Below are 14,334 nucleotides of genomic sequence, written 5' to 3' on the forward strand. Positions count from 1 at the left end.
TCATTGAAACAATATTAACGCAATGGTACTAGTCCATACCCAGGGAATATGTGCACCCAATGAAACTAGTCCATACCCAGGGAATATGTGCACCCAATGAAACTAGTCCATACCCAGGGAATATGTGGCACTCAAACTATGTGCAATAATGGGCACGTGTGGGACCAACTGGCACAACAGATCCCACAGCCTGCCTAAAAAAAATCTAATAAACACTTACAATTGAGAGAAGTAAAAAATATGCTTCAATTAATTTTAAAAGAGCCTTTCACCTATTTTAAACCTTATCTTCATATAATTGGTCATCACTAATGCTCATTATATGCCACCATTTCTGTCTACCGGTAGTTATTGGAAACTATAGTCTTTCTCTTCCTGGAAAGTTACACTGAAATAGAAGCCATTTTGTACTTCAATGTATCTACAGTATTTCTGGACAGAATATTATTTATTGAATTAACTATTCCGTGTCATCGTGGCACCTCCAAACCTGATGTATTGTAAAAGTTCTTCAACCAGATGTTTGGTTCATCCTGTTATCTATAATATTATTGTTACCATACAGATATTTAGATTATATATGATATTACATTTTCGTTTTTGGGGAGCACTACATGCGTTTATTGTATACATTTATTGTATACATGACCAGTAATATTTGTGTTTAAAACCCCTATTCATCACAATACAATACATACAGTATAACAGGGAAAGCATACGTTTTGTTCAGTTCATATACAGTCCATCTGGACCTGCTCTAGTATTTAGTAAACATGCAAATATTTTGAGTACAGCTTTATTTGTGTTGTGAGCACCACATGTATTATGCTGGCTAACCCTAGATGTAAAATCCATGTTCATCGCATTTGCAACACACGCAACATAAGGTATTTGTCACCCAGTGTGTACTTAGTTTACATTGAGGTCGCTTCCATTTCTTGGCTCTTGCCCCAGAGACCAGCTTGAGTCTTTTTTGAAGAGCTTCACTCCTGTCTTATGTTGTACTATGGAGCCGGATCGGGTCAGAAATATATAATTCATGCTGTGTGTATTTGATCACTGTGTGCATCAACTCCTCATGTATAACTAAGATGGCTGGGCGTATTGTGGTATAGCCGTTTTCTGTAGTGAATTGAATAAAAATACTTGACGGAAATAAAACAAACATTTCTTCTATTTAAAAGGGGAGTGGGTAGTCCACTCCCATTATGGTATATTTTGTATCTCTTTAGATGGGCAGGAGCGGGATATGGTGTAGGGGAGGGACAGGAAGAAGGAATCCGTTTGGTTCAGTCCCAGAGGTCTTTTTAATCACTACACCATCAATGGGGAATAAGACGGAACACTTACTTGAATCATTCATTCCCTTATGTGTGTGAAGGAAATATTAGTTTTTGCTGGCCAGTGAACACGTAAAGCACAATTCACTGTACAACAGTAAAAGTTAAATATAACATGGCATGCAGTGAATTACAATTACGCTGTGGGAATATTTTAAAGGGCACTACGCTGGGAAAATGAAACATTATCACCCCCGGCTGCTGTAACATGTCGACATAAGAGTGCTTTTGACAGTTAACATTCAAATCTGTGACATTTGTGTTATCAGTGTGTTATCAGATCCCACCTCCCTAGACGGAATTCCCAGGAGAGACTGTTGATGCAAAATAGATCCCACATGATTTTCAACATTGCTTCTATATTTGTGTAGGTCAACGATTCCATGCTATAACACAGTGTTCTAGCATGGAACACACTGTGAGTGTGTTTGTCGAAATGCCAGCAAAGTGTATCTGAAGTGTAAGATCTGAAACTATGAGCCTTATACTGCCTATTTTATATTTTTGGCATTTTTATGTTTTATTTCAGATACCGTGACATGCGCTGAAGTGCATTCGGTCAGATTGGACCTAGGATCAGCTGTGAGGACTATAGCCTTATTTTTATGGTAAGTACTTTGACTCTGTAATACTTGGTGGCTGTGAAATAGTCCTGATTTGGTGGCTGTGAAATAGTCCTTATTTGCTGTTTTTACAGCAACATGGCAAACTTGATTTAACCCATTCTGACCGGGCACCCATTTTGGTGTCAGCATCATGTTATGCTTTAGCTATTGAAAAATAGCAGATCTACAAGCTCATATCGCGCCACCGAGTGGCGCGATACGAGCTTGTAGGTCTGCTATTTTTTGAAAAATCGAAGAACGACTGACATTTTTTAGAGTCTGATCTCAGGTCAGAATGGGTTAATCAGACCAGTGTGTGTCCAGCGGAAACCTCGTATGAATCTGATCTCAGGTCAGAATGTGTTAAGAGAATATGAATCAGGTTGATATTATGGTGGCCACAGACCACAAGGGCTCAGGCCAGGCCTGTGCTTCACCATGCATCATCATGGTTACAGTATGTCGTTTTGCTTACAGACAAGGAAAGGACACATGGCTGGATTGAAGTTTCTATAATTATTACTTTATTACTTTTACTAGTCCTTACCCGTTCTGAATATATGAACAGCAAATGATGTTCAGTGTGGGTAATGTGTTGTAATAGATCACATTACTGATAGGGGGGAACGGGGAATTGTTTACAGATGGTCTTGGGAAGTTAGGTTGGGCACAAAAGTAGGCAAATTAGTAGTCTACTGTAGTTTCTTTTGCAAGAAAATGCTGCAGTACAATCATAAGTACACCATTGATAGCTTGGTATTGTGGCTGCTTTGGAGAGGTTATCCTTTAAGATGAATAATCAGTTGGATAAATATGATTTGAAGTGGAACCTGTTCCTCAGTCATGTTGCAGGTCCTTTGGTGTGATCCATGGTCAGGCAATGCCCTTTTGCTTGTTTATTGTATTTTAACACAATCCCTACTTTTGGCGGAATGCTCCGCCATAAGGACTGTAATAACCTTCCACTCGTTTATTATGGATATCAATCCGCATCGCTGAGAACAATTTTTTCTTTATTATTTTGGGTCGGCCTTTCCTTCTTTAGCGATCCTAGACCGGATCGCGCATGCGCGCTGCCGTCCACCTCCCATTATACAGGCAGACTAAAAGCGGAATAACTCCTAATCTACGGAGCTCTCCGTGGTTTAGTCAATTAGTGCGATGTTTGGAGGTCTTTGCTGATAATCCGGTGGTCTAGATGGAAACATTGGTGCTTTCTAGAGCAAGGATGGCTATATTCTAGCTCGCTAGCATTGACGCTATTTATTTAGCACAAGATGGACGCCCACAACATCCGTTTCTGTGCTGCGTGCGCAACCTCTAAATCGCCCCACAGAAAATGGGTATTGTACTGTAAATATGACATGAATATGAATGCAAAGTAGTGGTTGATGTGTGGACAGGCAAGCTGATGCTGTTGTGCATGGTGAGATGTGTGCAAACGGTGTAGTTTAGTAGGAGAAGACGGCCAAAGGATGCAACACACACACACACACACACACACACACACACACACACACAGTCAGCGGCGCCAAATTGTATAGGGCACTCTTTGTTGTGTTGCGGCGGTAGCTAGAGGAAGCATGCCAGTGGGGTAACGGTGAGAACGGTGGCCTGTGATGCAGGTGTCGCTAAGGGGCGGAGGTGTGTGAGGGTGCAAGGTTAATTTACTAATAAATTCATTATTAATCATTAATGTGTCAAATCGAAAAAGACCTCCATATTATTATGGTCAATGCCTGTGTGAAAAGTGGGAGTGATTGGTGCAGGCAATGAGGAGATACGGCGGTGTTTCTGACATTCAGACATTGACTGAATTATAGTATGACTATGATTATTTCGTAACTATTCCACAATCTCCGAATGCTATATGGAGTCTGGAACTACACCTCCCGAAATCTGAGTAAGGAAGCTGTCATTTCCGTTCACGAAAATATATTTAAAAATATCTTTACTTTTATTTATTTATTTTATTTTTGTATTTCCATTTCTGCTAAGCAGCAAGCTATATTTGCTTTGATGATTTCTATGTGTATAGAATAGTAGAGTATATAGGCTCCACTTTACTCATGATGATAGAGCTTCCGTTGCTCCTGATTGTATGACGGAAGCATTTAAAAATGGGAGAGGTCTGGCAATCTGGCAACGGGAGTCCACTCACTGGTAGTGGTAAAGTAGTAAGCCTTGCCGAGCCATGAGGCCCATAGGGCCTATCTCCTGTTTCTGTAGCGTGAGGCAGCTTGATGTACAAGTACACCCCCTGGACATGCCGCTAGTATGTCACAGGGTGACGTAATCTCTGCTGCTGATGACGCCCATGACCACTGGCTGGTAGTGGTAGGAAACGTAATCTCTGCTGCTGATGAGAGACCACTCAGTGTGCCCATTAACCTGCTGACCTCTCGCCGGAAAGTTATCAATGCCTCATTACAGCTGTTAGAGGTCAGCTTGACCCGTGTGTAGTTCAGTGATTAGAGCATGGCATTAACAGCACTAGGGTTAAGGGTTAGAGCCAGCAGGGGTCTAATGTGTAATCTCCACTCCACGCAAAACAGAATTTCTGGCACTGAAACACAATTGATTATGATAATAATATCAACAACGACACTCAAGTCTACTTAATGTATAGAGAACCTTTCAAAACCCAGTGTGCCACATGGAGTGTGCCACATGGATCCAAAATGCCTTCCACAGTGTGTCGGTCCCCAGTTCAACTCCCGGCCGACTGGACCGTTTGCTGTACGTCTTTTCCCAGCTCTCTGTCCACACAAAGCATACAATTTACAATAAGTAAAATGGAAAGAAAACGATTACATAGTGCAAGGAGCAATAAATGTGCAGAGGAATACAGGTTATTGTGCGGATGAAATGTGCTGTAAATACAAACACAACTAAAAGAAACACAACAAATAATATAGAAACTGAAAATACAGTATATAGAAAATCTCAAATTCAAGACCAGGATTAAAGGCAATCTTGCCAAATGAAAATTATACTGTGTTTGTGTAACACCAACATGGTCACATTTATAGTTCCTGGGCAAGCATGCCGTGGTTTTGTAAGGAACACAGGCAGTCATTAGGCTGGAGATGGCGGAGGTTGGCCAGGGTTAATTTGTATTATTGAGCAATCGCTCAGCACTCTCATCTTCTAGCTTAATTAGACTGAGATTTAATGTAGTAGATGAAGCATCTGACTACTGACCAGATGAAATTACCCCACTGCAACAAATAACCATCTTAATTTATCTTCATTCACCCATCAATTCAGGATAGACTTGATATACTCCAAGCTAATTTCACTTCAACTCATCCTATCTCAGGAATTTTGTAGATAAAGATTTGTATTGATGAAAAGACAACAAAACAGACAACGGACAAAAAACTAAGCAAGGGACAAAAAAAGGAAACAAAACTAAAACAAGGCTGCATTTTTCATATTACAGGATACATTGTAATCCATATACATTATCGATAGGCTGAAAGAAGGCTGAAATAACTTTTCAAAGTGGTGTGGTCTTAAATATTTTAATTAGATTATTCCTCTGTATTTGTCCACTTATGACAAATATATTATCAATTACTTAAATGGTAAATGGTGCATTTATATAGCGCCTTTATCCAAGGCGCTTTACATAGATTGTGCATTACATTCACCCATTCATACACCGATTGCGGCGGAAGCCATGCAAGGTACCAACCAGCACATCGGGAGCAATTTGGGGTTCAGTGTCTTGCCCAAGGACACTTTGACATGTAGACAGGAGGAGCCGGGATTCGAACCGCCGACCCATGGATCATTGGACGACCTGCTCTACCTCCTGAGCCACAGTCGCCCTTAGAGAAAAATTGGATGCGAGGAGGACATTATCTTCTTTCCTCAATATTTGGGGTGGCTGCTGGCCATAGCTGAATGGAGAGAGAGCCTGCATGAGAAGCCAAAGGTCTCAGGTTCGATTCCAGGCCACAGCAACACTCAAGTGTACCTGAGGCAGAGCAAGTGTGTTCTTTGGCCTACTGGGAGTGTGCATGCAATGTTTGATGTTGAACAGTTCGGGATTAGTTTTGCATAGACGGACGGACACTCGGACATGTACAGTATATATACATGGACAGGCTGTTTGCCTGGAGGAGATAATCATCAGTGTTAATTTGATTTGGTGCACAAATGGAACCAAATGGACCTGTTCCAATTGTGTAGTAACCCTAACCCTGTTTAGAGTCGAATGAACACTAAGGATTTTGCGTATGTGCATGACTGCGTGTGAGTGTGAGAGAGCTGTATGAAGAAAATGATTCCTAATTACACTGGTGACTGAGCCTGTGATCTGAGCTTGTCAGGAAATGCATTAACCCCTGTCTGAGAGCCAAGGAACGTAATGAAAGGAAGGGACGTGAGTCACGTGACTGGATGCCGGGGATGCGCCATGCCGCTCATGGGTAGCAATTACCGCGCACCGGAAGTTCCATGAAATACATGGAGCCATCTGGACCAGCCCATAAACAAACGCTATTTATGAACGATTGCGACCTTTGTCATATAATCGGTTCAGGAATATAAAAGAAGACATATCACAGGTTGTTTTCTAATCACTTGCTTTTGATGTGCACAGTAGGCCTACATCATTTTATTGAGGCAGGTATCATTTCTGTCTCGGATGTTTTGTATCTCGAGATTTGGTTGCCAGACAGGACGCAGTGGACAGTCTCGCGATATGTTCAGAAACGTACTTTGTGCTCTTTAGATGCCTCTATACAATTACACAGTGTACACATCAAAAAGCAACACTGCAGACAATTATTGTTATATTTATTAATTATATGTCTTATTTTCCTGAGCCGAGTATTTTATAACGGTCTCAATCATTCAGAAATAGTGTTTGTTCATATGCTTTTGCTTTTCCACTCGGCTACATTGACTCCAATGTATTCCACCAGAGTTTCGGCTGCAGTTTGCACCCAGTGCGACGAATCTGCCGGCTGGAATTGCAGGTTAGAGAAAATGATGTTGGCGACCTTTCTTCATCATAAGCTTCCTTGCTGAGAGCTAGGACGTTGCTGCTCTGCTCAGGGTCCGTTGTTATCCAATATACTTTAGTGTGGTTGCCTCTAGTTAACCACAGTCTTGTTCTTGCTCACCTTTATTATATAGTATAGTATTAGCAACCCCAAAAGTTTGCAATGTTTCCCATTCTACAGTTCCCACGGCTTCATCGATTTGGGAATGATTTGCTTGTATTTTGCGAAGCAATGTTCTTTTGTTTAATTAATTTATTCTAATGAAAGACATTTACCTTGTTTTCACAACAGTACCAGCAAATCAATCATTTGATACTAACTGTATGGCGGCGATGTTAAGGTTTACAAGGAGCGCAAGCAGTCTGCCTATCCACTATGTCTGGGAACCGTGTCTAAAAGTATAAAAACTTCACAGCACACTGGAGTCAGAGCCTCAATGCACCGAAAGATTGCTAGATAGTAGCACCTGGAACTGGAATAAGATGTTTTGTAAAAGTTTTGAGAATGAGTCGATAAAGTTTGGGACCCCTGATCCTGCCGTCAAATCAAGAGATTGTAAAATTTTTGTAGCATATTGGTTCAAATTATTGCGACTGCAGGTCACATTTACTATGAAATCATGCATTTCCAGTCAGCCGACCCCCGGGCATATACGGTATGTTATATGGTCATGCCTCGTGACATCACGTGACATCAGGGATGGAGATCCCTCATCAATATTAATACAGTATATGGGAATCTACGATGTCTCCCTTTTGATTGATACCTGTCCATTTTAACTCTAGACAGGCCTGCCCCAAAGTTATTTGTGCAGCCAGCGAAAATTTGAGTTCTCAACAGGCCAGAAAATTCGGCATTTATCAAGACCCGAGTATCAATATGCTTTTGGCTTGTAGAGCTGCTGCAAGCGGAATAACCGTCCTCTTCCAACCAACACATGTGTTGCTTGTTGCCCAGAAAGACTCCGTTGCCTTTATAATCCAATTCATAATACGTTTGGGAAACTCAAAACTCTCTCCCTGCCATAGAGTTCTAATAATAATTCAGTGTGTGTGTGTGTGTGTGTGTGTGTGTGTGTGTGTGTGTGTGATGCCATACAAACTCACAACTGGGTTGAACTGGCCAATAGAAATGAGGTTCTGTTCAGAATGTATTGTCTCACAGCTTTTCACAAAATAATAGCAAATGCTCGATAGTGGGCTCGATAAGTACCCGGCTCGATAAGCCTGCTCGATAAGGTGATCATTATCAATAAAAAATTAACGAGCTCCATCCCTACTCAAGACACTGCCCCCACTGCCACCCTTAGATCTCCATATATGGAGCTGACCTGTTCTGACATTCCATATGTTGATCTGACCTCATAAAACCCTGTACACCCAAGACACGCTCCATATATGGCCAGTACAGAATTCATTTCTGACCCCCCCATGCCAAAGCGCCAGCGCTCGCCCAGCAGTCTGCTGTCACCCAGCTTCTCGCCCTCAGGCGTCTTACTGGTTATAATGATGCAGCCTAGCTGGCATAAATTAATAAGTTCAACCCAGTGCAAACACCATTTGAGCGGTTAGACTTACTTATTATTAGTGTAGATAAAATATTGCATAGGAAGAGTTTAAGCCTGGGAAATCTCTGTCATTAAATGAATAATTGTTTCAAAAAAGTGCAGGGTTGTGCGCGCTGCCCAGTGCCCACTAATCCTTCTGAATCAGCAATCACTGTTGGGAGGTTAACTTGCTATAGTCAGCTCAGGCAGTAACTCATTCTGTCACACGCCGTTAGACTTGACGAGTAAGCATTTAATCCAGATCAGCGTCTTAGATACGTTACAGCCAGATAATCTGCTACATTTACATTTCAGCTGTGTAGTTGATGCTCTAATCTTGAAAAAAATACTAGTTTCCAGGAAGGGGCTTCAAATTGTTTCATTCAGGGACAAACTTGTGACTATGCAATATCAGTTTAACATATTTACTGTACTGACCTTGGCAGTTGTTAAAAATATAATACTAATTTAATCTAGGTAAAAGTTTCAAATCGTGATATGGATATGAAGTCATATCGCCTAGCCTGGCGATATGACAAGCCTAGGTGGTTCGGGCATCTGGTTAGGATGTCTCTCAGGCGTCTTCCTAGGGACGTCCTCGAGGCACATCTCACTGGGAGCAGATCAAGGCACAGTTGGAGGAAACGCATCGACTCACTGGCCTTGGAAGTTGGAACGTCTTGGGATCCCCCAGGAGGAAGTCACTAATGTTGCCCTGGAGACTGGAGAGGGAAGTCTGGAGCTCTCTGGTGGAGCTGTTGCCCCCGCGACCCGACTATGGATAAACGGTTGAAGATGGATGGTCAAAAAAATCATATTCCATACTTACATACATTCATTCGCTCAAAGTAGAGTCACATGAGTATAAAACAATTTTCTTCTGTTTTGGCAAGCTGATTTTTTTTGGTACTTTTGAAGTATGTTACAGCCTTGAGTCTTTTAGTCATTTCTACACACAGACACACACACACACACACACACACTGTGCAGGTTGAGCAGTCTCAGAACGGCCCTCCCGAGTACTTTGGATGGATAGATGCAGGGGAGACAAGTAGGCTAGTGAGTGAAAGAGAACACTTGGAGGTGCGTGCGGCCGTGCGTGCGTGTGTGTGGCCGTGCGTGTACTTGCCAGACCTAACTATTTAAGAGAAGAATGGCCTGAGGATGCCAGGGCGCAGAGAGTGAGACATCATACATGCATTCTCCTCTCTCTCATATTACAATCTAGCTGTCTGTCTGGACTCTCTGCTTCTGTCTTGTTTCTGTCCTGCTGCTAGTGCTAGCTCTCCTTTCAGTCCAGTCTGCTCACTTTCTTGCCATCTGCCTCTCATTCTTGTCTGTTTCTCTCACTCAATATATAATGCTTTCTATTTGCAAGTGATGTCAATCGATCGGCCACCGATTTAAATCGTCCGATTTTCATTCCAAATGACTTGATCGGTCATTCATTACCCGATTCGGAAAACCTATAATAAAATAAGTAAGTTTGTCAGAAAGGGAACGTCGGAGTCTATCCCTGTTACAATGCGCTAGCTCCCTGCTTGATGGATTGCTGAGGTGGAGTGCAACACCTCCCATCGTGACATTGTGGTTCAAAGGCAAGCAGCTATGCTGCCTCTCACAACCGGACACGAAGAAATTGTATGTCATGTGAATAAGCAAAGCAAAAAAGCCTTGCTGAAGCGACTTGGAAGAGATTTTGTAGTTCTGGTTCCAAAAATAGAGGAAAATCCATGATATTCCCATTCAAATCAATGAGCGAGCCTGTGGGGGGACGGAGATTAGTGATTATAGTAGACCAGCTAACTAAAATAAAGAAAAGTGGCTTGCAAGAATAGCAGATCTACAAGCTTGTATAGTGCGGCACTCGGTGCCACGCTCTATGAGCTTGTAAATTTGCTATTTTTCAATAGCTAAAGTATAACATAAGGCTTAAATCACCAAAAGGGGTTCCCGTTCTGAATGGGTTAAACTATGTTGATATGTTTTTTGCATGATTGCAAAAAAGTGTGCGGTAGCGAAAACAAATCCATCATTACCAATAACTTTAACAGCAAAGCATGCAAAGGTGGAGCCAGAGCACCTGGAGACAATATATAGAACTAATGGTCCTTGTGTGCTGTAATGGAAATCACCTGCTGAGTTTGCAGTTCGGCGATATGGCCTGGAAAATACAACGATCCTCAGGGGAACTTCCAAACTACACTGACTCACCTGCCAGCTGCACAGGAGTGCCCCCCCAAAAGCATACATGTACCTTTTTCTAACCCGTACTGGCACAGTATTTTCCGTTTATGTCTCAGTGTAAGTGTCCTGGTAGTTTCTGTTAGGAGTAGGACCAGTGTGCAATATGCTACTGGTGCCTGTGGTCATGCCGGTATGCGTACAACCTGTTTATCAAGTCACTAGATTAGTCCATTACAGCACTGGTTCTCAAAGTAGGTTCCAGGCCGGGACCCCAGGGGCCCTTCAGGGTCTTCCAGGGGGTTCCACCCGACCTACTAAGCTACAATTTCGAAAATAGCTGATCTAAAAGCTCACAACATGTTTTGACCTTGTAGATCAAATATTCTCTTGGTTTTTGGCACAAATTATTTTCAAATGGTGAGGACAGTGGTATGCATATCAACTTGGGTGTCCTTGACATGAAAATGATTGAGAACCACTGCTTACGGTTATGGTACAAGCATGGCTTGCTGGTACAGTTGCCAAAACTATTTGGAACTCTGTCAAAAAAAGGCTGCTGGCAGAGACTTGTCCTTTTTCTCCACAGACACCTGCTCATTTTTCTAGTGCAAAACCAAGGGATGCTGACGGTGCAATGTAACTATGCCATACCAAGTGGTGGCTTTAAATCATGTACTAATGGTGTGTTTTCAATAGGTAGGCTTGCTACAGGTAAAGAATGAGACAGAAAAACCTTTGGCCTCTCTTGCCTCGCCTAGCACCTGCTCCTTGCAGTCCACTGAGACAAGCTATAATTAACGCTAGAGATAGAAAAATGGCAAACGTTGCCAGAATTGCATCGTCTTTGTTCCCTTGTGGGCAATAAACCAGGGAGTGATTCAATTCTCTGAGCAAACAAATCATTTAAGATACTTGTTTTACAGTATTATTTGCTCTTATATTAACCCAAGTCGATGTCTGGCCGTTGATGAGTCTGTGGCTCAAAATGAGTTGTAGAATGTCTGTGTTAGTGAGGTCGTTCACCCAACCCTCAAGCTACATTGACTTTGCCATTGATAAGGGGGGTCCTTTGCTTCTAAACCGCCTTATGTATATTCATTCATCCTGAGAGGATGAATTGACTACTACAGCATGCTTTCACATAAGCACTTACTCAAGAGTAACTCAACAATAGTCTTGGAGAGGGATGAGTGTCATTCTATGAGAATTTGACTGTAGGAGAGAGTTTTCTTTTCAATAATATTCTTTTCTTTGGTGGCATGAATGCTGTCATGACAAATAAAGCTTTTTAACTCAATTTCACTTCAATTCAACTCATTGACTAACAGATTAAATACCTAAATGCGCCTAGCCTAACCCAGCACCTAGCCTCGGTACGCAGGCTTTTATTTTCGTTAGCATTCTGCTCAATAAGAAAAGCCTGGGGAAACGCATGGGAAGAAGTGGCATAGGAAGTGGGAGCCAGGTGGAAGCCAAGTGGGAGCCAGGCTACCCAGTCCCACCTGCCCCTCTGGACCAGAGATCACACAGGCTGGGCCAGGCTACCCAGTCCCAGGCTTTTTTCATATTTACTTTTTAAGTAGTCACAGAATATTCATCTTCACTCTGATCGCATCCCGAACCGTTGATAATGATAGAGCCATTCGCTGCGTGTTCGTGGGGGGATAGAAATAACAGATATCCAATATATCTAATGAGAAAAATAAAACAAAAAGAGAAAAGTATGTTGTATTTGGATTTCTGACAGGAATATACATCATATAGCTTCCCCACTTACGGATATATTTATCCAATCTGTCAGACGTCCTATACGTTATTTCTTCATATGCAGCAACCTTTGCCAATTTCTGCAAATCGGTCTTGAAAAGAGGGACTTCCCGCAGCCTCACACCATTGTTATTCTAAGCTCCTGTCGATTTTCACTGATATAATGTTCTATTTGATTTTGAGCTGAAAGTTTAGTTCCTGTTCCTAGAGGCACTACACAGCTCTACCCAATTAAAGACATGAAAACATACATACTGTACTGTACATGAACTTGCATACCCCCCCCCCCCCACACACACACACACACACAGACACACCCCATCTTTCTTCAGTGGGTTTTGGAGCTTGTTGATTTTGGCATGCTGACACCGAGCCAGTTGAAGCACAGTTTCTGTACATGGGAGTGTCAACTGGTCCAAACATCTGCTGCTCATCACAAGACGCTACGCACGCTACACACGCACACACATGCTAATGTGTGTTTTGTATGCAGTGTTTGCAGAGGGTTTTGGTATTTTGTCAAGTGGTTCTCAAAGCGGGGACCCCCACAGTCCTTGGGGGTCCCCACTTAATCATTTTAATCATTTTATCTACATCTGCTATTTATGAACATTTCTTTTAAAAGAAAATTTAAAACACATCTTCTTTTCTGGTGGTCCCTGGAACAAAACGGTTTCAGGCGGGGCTAACGCAAACCAATGGATTGTGCTCTGTGGTTTAGGGAACAAGAATTTGCTCCAGGTGAAGGAGTTCAAGTATCTCTGGGTTTTGTTCACGATCAAGGGGAGGACGGAGAGATCAGTCGGAGATTCGGAAAAACAGGAGCGGTATTGCAGTCGCTGTACTGCACTGTTGTGACGAAAAGAGCCGAGTCAGAGTTTCTCGATATACCGAGCAATATTCATTCCTACCTGTGGTCATGAAGTATGGGTCATGACCGGAAGAATAAGATCACCGATAAAGCAGCCAAAATGAGTTTTCTCAGACGGGTGGCCGGCGTGGCCGGCCTCTCCCTTAGAAATAGGGTGAGATGTTCAGTCATAATGTGACAGACTCGGAGTAGAACCGCTACTCCTTGACTTGGAAAGGAGCCAGCTTAGGTTGTTTGGGCATCTAATACGGATGACTTCCGAGGGTCTCCCTAGGGATGTCCTTTGGCAGACAATGACCAGATGGGGAGCTTATATCTCCACACTGGCCTGGGAACGCCTCTGCATCCCCCAGGAGGAATTTTCTAATGTAGCTCTGGAAAGGGAAGACTGGAAATCTCTGTTGGAAGTTGTAACTATTACCTCCGCGACCCGATTTTACTTTTTGTTTTTAAAGCCCTAAATGGATTGCTCCTCAGTGCATCACTGATCTGCTAACTAACTCTAAATTCTGCCCCCATGGCTCGCAGGTTGTCATCCTTTTATGTGCCTCTAACTTGGTGATTGGGCTTTTTCTGTTGCTGCCCCTAAACTATGTTTACTGTAATGTGCTTGTTTTTTTTTTGTTTAGTGTGATTTACTTGTTTTTAATTGGCCTTTTATATGGCTATCTTGTTGTTTTTGGGTCAAGTGCTGTTTTTAAATGCGCCATATAAAATAAATAGAGATGACTCAACTTGACATAAATAAATGCTCTGTAAAGACCATCCTTTGAGTGTCTGTCCACCACAGCAAAATCTGAAACTGTCAAAATGGGCCTGAAAGGGTCTTACTGTGACGGAAGCAGTGGGTAGTCCTGTCAGTTAAAAAGCCCCAAAGCCATGGAGTTTAATTTGACCAGACAGACAGTGTCATTCTGGGACATGGTCCCATGTCACATGTCTATGACCTGTGGTGTTGTAGGCATATTTATTTTGCATTTTTCAATTACTAGTAAAATAA

At 42.3% G+C, this 14,334-nt stretch overlaps 1 protein-coding gene across 2 annotated transcripts in view; it reads left to right on the plus strand.

Moving 5' to 3' along the window:
• The window catches only part of sipa1l2 (signal-induced proliferation-associated 1 like 2), a 94,260-nt gene that overhangs the window by 10,493 nt on the left and 69,433 nt on the right, over positions 1-14,334 (plus strand). For both annotated transcript variants that reach the window (XM_083766119.1, XM_083766120.1), the window contains exon 2: positions 1,870-1,948. The gene's annotated coding sequence lies outside the window, so the exon portion shown is untranslated. The remainder of the gene's footprint in view (positions 1-1,869; positions 1,949-14,334) is intronic.

Source organism: Protomyctophum parallelum, assembly GCF_964188405.1.
Source record: "Protomyctophum parallelum genome assembly, chromosome: 5".
NCBI lineage: Eukaryota > Metazoa > Chordata > Actinopteri > Myctophiformes > Myctophidae > Protomyctophum > Protomyctophum parallelum.